The sequence below is a fragment of the Syzygium oleosum genome, unplaced genomic scaffold (genome assembly GCF_021117445.2).
Source record: "Syzygium oleosum isolate NSW1041296 unplaced genomic scaffold, Sole_v2.1 Sole_v2.12, whole genome shotgun sequence".
NCBI lineage: Eukaryota > Viridiplantae > Streptophyta > Magnoliopsida > Myrtales > Myrtaceae > Syzygium > Syzygium oleosum.
In genome coordinates this window covers 10,186,839-10,195,195 of record NW_026607496.1, presented here as the reverse complement: position 1 = coordinate 10,195,195, position 8,357 = coordinate 10,186,839, and positions in this window count along the sequence as shown.

Genomic DNA, 8,357 nt, shown 5'->3' with positions numbered 1-8,357 from the left:
GATTCCCAACAACTAATTTAGAGATTGATGGTTCATATAAAATACTCAAAACAACTTGAAGGATGTAGTGGAAAATTGAGAAAGCTACAATTCTAATATTGTCACATTCCATCTGATCATTACAATCTTGATTTTGCACTTGTGATTTTATTAAGGTCTTCTACTGATTGTTGTAATTTGTAATTTGAGAATTGTACAAGTGTATAGTAGTGCTTGATTATTGATAATGACATCTAGTGCTTTTGGTAGAAGCAACACTTGCTATGTTGTAACTATTTTCGAGATTACTAATGGATTCCACGCTTGTTGGTGTATGTTAGTCTGGAAGAGTAGGCGCAGGTTTAACATAAGCTGAAACACTATGAGATTTGTTTGCAATTTTTCAATCTCTTCTTTCTCCATTTATATTAGATAGAAGCATTTGTATTGGATATTTCAAAATGTGCCAGCATCTATCAAATTTAATCTCTTCTGAGGTGTTATAGTGCAATGATCATGAGAAAGTAACTCTGGCGGTATATCAATTGTAGGACAACGCGAATGATTGGTGGAAAGCCACCAAGGATAGGATGTTCCCGGAAGGCACAGACCGAACTTGGGCTGTTTTTACTGAGAGGTTTTATGAAAAATATTTCTCGGCAAGTGCTAGGGAGAGAAAGTTAGCAGAGTGTATGAGACTCCGTCAGGATCAGATAACAGTAGATCAGTATGAGGCAGAATTTGCGAGACTATCGAAGTTTGCGCCGAGAATGGTGGAACATCCCGATGACAAGGCGCGAAGATTTCGGGACGGATTGAAGACTGATATTCGTAGTCAGTTGTTACTGGTAAATCTGCAGACGTATGAGGAAATATTTGATAGGGCCCAGATTCTAGAGCGAGATCAGGTGGATAGGGCCGCTGCTTCTAGGTCGAGATTTGTCCAGGGAAGGGACAATCGTAATCTGGGAAAGAGGCCGATGATGGATAATAGGCGCTTTACTCCCTCTGTTAAAAGGAATATTGGGAAACCAGTCAGGAATTTCAATGGACCGTGTAGAGTTTGTGGAGGTAGACATGGGAATGGACCTTGTCCAACCCGGGGCGGAGCGTGTTTTGGATGTGGGGGATTTGGTCACCACATAAGGAATTGCCCCAATCCCAGACAGAATAGGCCGCCTGCATTGCCGCCGCCTCGGAATGGGAATCAGGCTGGAGCGGCTCAGACAGCAAACCAGAATAGGCCTCAAGCGCAAGGACAAGTATATGCTATGGCCAGACGAGAGGCTGAGAACGCACCAATGGTTGCCACAGGTACGATTTCTCTATGCAACCATGCTGCATATGCTTTGTTTGACCCTGGAGCTTCACATTCTTTCGTATCGAAACAGTTTGTTGATTTAATTGGTTTGGAACCGCAATTGCTTGATGTGGTATTATGTGTGACCACTCCCTTGAATGATAAACTGCTGGTCTCGTTGGGTTGTCCAAACTGTAAGATTGTGATTGGGGATAGGGAGGAAATGATCGATTTAGCAGTCCTAAACATGTATGATTTTGATGTGATAGTGGGCATGGATTGGCTGTCTAAGCAGAGAGCCGTAATGGACTGTAATAGCAGGGTGATCCAATTTAATCCTATTGGACATCCGGAATTTAAATTTGTGGGAAGTCGAGGAGGACCCTCGATTCCATGGATTTCGTCGCTAGAAATGACGAAATTGCTGAGTGAAGGTTGTCAAGGGTTCTTAGCGGCAGTAGTTGATTCAACGGCCGAAGAGCCGAGGCTTGAGGATATAGCTGTTGTGTGCGAGTATCCCGATGTGTTCCCTCAGGAATTGCCGGGACTGCCACCAGCGAGGGAGGTAGAATTCGTAATCGAATTGGCACCTGGAACTGAGCCAATTTCGAAAGTACCTTATAGAATGTCGTTGTCGGAGTTAAAAGAGTTAAAGGTGCAGATGCAGGAATTGTTGGATAAGGGATTTATTCGTCCTAATGCGTCTCCGTGGGGAGCGCCGGTGTTATTTGTAAGGAAGAAAGATGGATCATTGAGGTTGTGTATAGATTACAGGCAGCTGAATCAGGTGACGATTAAAAATAAATATCCCTTACCGAGGATTGATGATTTGTTTGATCAGTTGCAAGGGGCTTCGGTGTTCTCTAAAATTGATTTGAGAACGGGGTATCATCAGTTGAGAATTAGGACGGAGGATATTCCGAAGACGGCATTCAGGACGAGGTATGGACATTATGAATTTACGGTAATGCCGTTTGGATTGACGAACGCCCCCGCTGCCTTTATGGACCTGATGAATCGGGTGTTCAAAGAATTCTTAGACCAGTTTGTGATCGTTTTTATAGACGATATATTGATGTATTCGAAAAGTCCCGAGGAGCATGAATTCCATTTGAGTAAGGTCCTATAGACTTTAAGGGAGAAAGCACTATATGCTAAGTTTAGCTAGTGCGAGTTTTGGCTCAATCGAGTCGCGTTTCTTGGACATGTGATCTCGGGGGAAGGAATCTCAGTAGATCCATCGAAGATTGAAGCTGTGATGAAGTGGCCTAGACGCACGACAGTAACAAAGGTTCGAAGTTTTCTAGGTTTAGCAGGATATTATCATCGTTTCGTAGAAGGGTTTTCGGCAATAGCAACGTCGTTGACGCATTTGCTGAAAAAGGAAACGAGATTTGAATGGTCAGATAGATGTGAGAGGAGTTTTCAAGAATTGAAGCATAGATTGACAACAGCACCAGTATTGACTATTCCGTCAGGACCTGGAGGATATGAGATATATAGTGATGCGTCGTTGAAAGGATTGGGAAGTGTACTCATGCAAAATGGGCGAGTAGTAGCTTATGCGTCAAGGCAGTTAAGACCGCATGAGTTGAACTATCCGACGCATGACTTGGAATTGGCCGCCATAGTATTCGCCCCGAAGATTTGGCTACATTATTTATGCGGAGAGAAGTTTCAGATTTATACAGACCATCAGAGCCTCAAGTATTTGTTTTCCCAAAAGGAGTTAAACATGATGCAGCGTCGGTGGATGGAGTTATTGAAGGATTACGACTGCGAAATTTTATATCATCCCGGGAAGGCTAACCGGGTAGCCGATGCTTTGAGTCGTAAATCGAGTATAGCACATTTGATGGTCAAGGAGTGGACACTATTGGAAAAAGTACGAGACTCGAAGTTCAGATTCGAAGTTAGTCAAGTCTCGAGTTTGTTGGCTACGCTTAGGATTGAACCGGAAATTCAGGCTAAGATCAAGGCTAAGATCAAGATGTTGCAATCTTCAAATCAGGAAATTCAAAAGATTGTAGAGATGGAAGATGCCAAGAGAAAGCCAGATTTTCAAGTGTCTGAAGACAGGATATTGAAATTCCGAGGACGGTTATGTGTGCCTAACGATGCGAAGCTTAAGGAGGAGATTCTGTCAGAAGCACATCGTGGCAGTTATAGTAACCATCCAGGTAAAACTAAATTGTATCGGAATTTGAGACAATATTACTGGTGGAATGGTATGAAGGCGGATATCGCTAAACACGTGGCTAAGTGCCTGACGTGTCAGCAAGTGAAAGCGCAACATTGTAAGCCCGGGGGATTATTGCGACCTTTGGAAATTCCAGAATGGAAGTGGGAGCACATAACTATGGACTTTGTGACGGGATTGCTGAAAAGCCAAAGAGGTCATGATGCTATTTGGGTGATTGTCGATAGGCTAACCAAGTCGGCACACTTTTTGGCTGTACGAAAGGATTTCGCATTAGATCGATATGCTGAGTTGTACGTACAGCAGATAGTTCGATTGCATGGGGTACTCGTGTCGATAACATCAGATCGTGATCCTAGATTTACCGCCAGTTTTTGGAAAAGTCTGCAAACGGCGTTAGGATCCAAGTTACAGTTCAGTACAGCTTATCATCCCCAGACAGATGGCCAGTCTGAGAGGACAATACAAACTTTAGAGGATATGCTCAGGGCAAGTGGGAAGAGCAACTACCCTTAGTAGAGTTTGCTTATAATAATAGTTTCCAGCAGAGCATTGGAATAGCGCCTTTTGAAGCACTATATGGCAGGGCTTGTAGGACGCCCGTGTGTTGGGATGAAGTGGGAGAAAGGACTATAACTGGGCCAGAGCTAGTCGAGCAGTCAATTGAGGCAGTTAAGATTATTCGTGAAAGGCTGAGGACAGCGCAGAGCCATCAAAAGAGTTATGCAGACAGAAGGCGAAGACCTTTGGAGTTTCAAGTCGGGGATCACGTTGTTCTTAAGGTATCGCCCATGAGGGGATATCCAGGTTTGGTAAAAAGGGAAAGTTGAGTCCGAGGTACGTGGGACCATTTGAGGTATTGAAAAGAATTGGGGATTTAGCCTATCGCCTTGCGTTACCACCAAATTTATCGCAAGTGCATAATGTGTTCCACTTATCGATGTTAAGGAAATATGAACCAGATCCGACGCATGTGTTGAATTATGAGGAGATCGAAGTTGATGACAAAGTGTCTTATGTTGAGAGACCGGTAAGAATCGAAGATCGTAAGGAGCGAGTTTTGAGGAACAAGACAATCCCGATGGTCAAAGTTATTTGGGAGGGACTGAAGGCGCAACTTGGGAAAGTGAAGAGGTGATGCAACGTCAATACCCCCAGTTGTTTGAGCAGTAGTAGGAATTGTAAATGTTGGGTAGTGGTGAGACTTGTAAATTTCGAGGACGAAATTTTTGTAAGGGGGGAAGATTGTGACATTCCGAAATTTCGCTCATTTGGGATTTATGAAATGAATTATTTTATTAATGTACTTGTAGCTAGCTCTCACCCGGAACTGATCATTCCTGGGATACTAACCATTAGGGAAAGGCTAACTGGGGACTTAAAATTCGTGCGACAAAGTAAGAATTCGATCGTGAATTGACTTTCGACCATAAAATCGCCGAGGTGACATTTTGAGCCATAGTAGGCCGATCCAAGGATAACTAAGGGTCAGTTCGCCACTGTCATAGTAGTGGATCGCGGGTGATTCCGCCGGACCACGAAATGAATTGACGAACGATCCCGAACTTATTCCGAACGATCGTACTCATCGGACCTAGTGATCGATCCTCGCGATTTAAATGACAACCGAAGTCATTACAGTCTGAATAAATTGTACGTGACTCGATTTAGTATCAGTCACGGGTCGCATAGGCGAAATTCCCCAAAAGCCACCCGTTAGTCTGAGAAACGCTCGAGTTACGTCATGAATATATAATTGGAATATTGAGTAGAGACCAAACCGAGCGTCAAAAAATTCGGAAAGTCACGGCAGGACCTTTGGACGACGTTGTAATTGGAACGTGCAACTCTGGATTTCTTCGGATTTTTCAGAAAAGTTCGATTTCGGCGAGAAACGGAGAAAGTGACCATTTTGGAATTTATTAAAGGGTTAGTTTTAAAGGGCAAGGGCATTTTGGTAATTTTGCCCTAAAAGTTGGAAAAGACAATTTTGCCCTTGGACTTTTTGAGAAATTACAAGTTTGTCCTTGGATATTTTTGGTAAGATTCGATCTGGGCCGTCGGATTCAAGATAAGATCGAATCTGGACCGTCGGATGAAAAGATTAGACGGGGGCGTTTTGGTAATTTGCCAAATGGGTCAAAATTTCACTATTTAGGTCCTATGACCCTTTCTCTCTCCTCTCTCTCTCTCTCCCCCATTCGGTTCTTCGTGAGCCCCCTCCGATCTCCCTCTCTCTCTCCCGCCCGGACCGCCGATCGCCGGTCACACTCGCCATCCACCGCCGCGCCGTCACCGATCCGCCGTCCCCACCCTCACGCCACCTCACCGCCGTTCCTCTCTCTCCCCTCTCTCACGGCCGTGAGCCAATCGGCCACCGCCCAAGCCGCCGCCGCTCGCCGATCGCCACCGCCAAGCCACGCCGCCGTTCACCGCCGTCCCCGTTGATTTGCCGCCGCTTCCGTTCTAGCCGCGTGAGTCTAGAACTAGGTAAGTCTCGCCTAAACCCGACTTAGGACTTCGGGTATCGACGGGTGATTTTTGGGTGAAATCGGGTTTAAATTAAGTGCGAAATTTTCATGATTTAGGAATTGAATTATGTGGCGGGCCTTAGGATTGAATTTGGAAAATTTTGGTGGAATATTTGAGATCGACAGTGGGCTGTGGATGACTGTTCAATGGGTTATGATGGGCCGATCGGGACGCAAGTAGGATTTTTAGAATCGACATTTAATGGCGAGAAAGTCTCGTGAAGGACCGGAATCGATTTGATGCCATTTGGTTGGAGAAAAATGGCGAATTGTGCGTTTATGGTGTGTTTGAACTGTGACTGAATTTTTGTGATGAAATTGAGTGCATGGTTGTGTAATTGCCTGATTGAAATATGCATGTTGGGTGTACGCGTGGGCCAGACTGATTTAATTATTAAAATTGGCCTTGTCAAATGCTGAGTGAGCATGGGTCATGTGTAATTAATGCGTGCACGGGCCACATGTGATTGGCCAGTTAAATGTGGTAAATGCTTGTGGAGCATGTGCATGAGTAAGAAAGTGGGTGTGGTGTGATATGTGTTCGTGGAATTTGTGCCGTCCTGAGGCGTGTTTGTTTACGCGGGACGATGCCCTGTATTACTGGAAGACTGCTAGCCTGAGGCGTGTACTTCAACGAGGGTTGCGCAGTAGGTGGTAGGTGTTGAGCCTGAGGCGTGTACTTCAACGTAGGCAAGAAACATGGCCTGAGGCGTGTACGTTTACGCGGGCCTGGAAGTGTTGTGAAAAGAGGTCGCAATGTACCTGAGGCGTGTACTTTTACGCGGGTCACTGGCGAGGAATGTGGAAAAAGATATAATGAGAATGAAATGAATGTCTGAAATGAGAATTGTGCCTGCATGTGATTGCGTGTATGTGATTGTATTTGTGTTTGTTTAATTGTCTGGAGGTACGTGATAGCCTAGGTGGGGTTTAGGGGTGAACTTGCTGAGAAGTGTTCTCATGGTTGTTTCAACCAACATTTTCAGAACCCCGACCAGATCCATGAATCATCCGCCACCGCCACCAGAGCGTTTTTGGGTGCCAGTGCACATCGAGAATGAGGTTGCAGAATTTTCGATGGGTGATGGAATGACCTGGATTAAGCATACCACAACGGTTTTCGTAGAAGTAGGATTACCTTTTTGGGAGACCCATGTTTATATCGCCTGGTTCTTCCGGGATGTAGATGGAGACGAGTTCGGGCCCATTAGGGGTTTTGATGTTCCGTTTGATCTCGTTGGGGATTGGGACCCGGCTGCCATACCCCCGATAGATGGAGAATTGACCAGTACAGAGGTTAGTTTAGCGCAATCTGGAATGCATCCAGCGCCGGCAGCTCAAGGATCTTCGGAGGCTGAGCATGAACCCGAGCCCGAAGCATCGCAAGCTGAAGCTGAACCAATGGACATAGATTTAGAACCGATCCCCGAGGAAGAATCAGAGGAAGCGGAGCCCGAAATAGAACCCGAGGTAGAGCCTAATGATGAGTCTGAGGAGTCGGAAGAGCCTGTAGGAGACCCAGAATATATACTCCCTTTTGAGCAATATATGGATCCCAATTTCGTGCCTGCGTACAATTTCTTTGATTTTCTAGCTGAGGAGAATCAGAATGAAGTTCTAGCTGAGTCGGGCGACATCAATCACCCGATTGAGATTGAGGCGGAGACGGAGTCTTCGGAGGAGCAAACCGATCAGGGAAGTTCAGATTCAGATGGGGATGAGTCAGACTCAGAATGGACGCCGAGTAAGGGGCGTAGGGGCTAGCATTAGGGGTTCAGAATGATAGATTTTGGAGAGTATCATTTTTTTATGTCAGAATACCAGGTCATCAAGCTTTTGTATATCGATGGTTTTAAATACGGTGTGCAAGTGTATGTGGTGGCTGTAAACTGTAAAGGTTTTATAAGTTTGATAATGAAAATATGTATATTCTCCTTGAATATTTCCCCAGTTTTAAATTGTCCGGGATTAATTGTCGTATCCGCTGTGGATTTAAATCTCTGATGATTGTAATTGAGGTCGGCGATAAACATGGGATGTCGCATAAATCGACCAGTGGCGGATGTCGCGAGCTCGATAGGGTTCGGGGCGTGACATAAGTTGTATTGTTAGCCTCAACAAATGGAGAGTTGTGTTTCTTATTAATTGAAGTGTTTTACTTATGGCCATAAATATCTTGAATTTTATAGCTAACATCATTGGTGCGGTTGTTGAAGGTCAATCTACTAGGAGACGAACATATTTTGATAGGATAAATTATCGTTACCAAAAATGCAGGAAGAGAGTATACATCCATTCAATAGATTTTGCAATTTGGAATGTCATTGAGAATGGTTCATATGCAGTT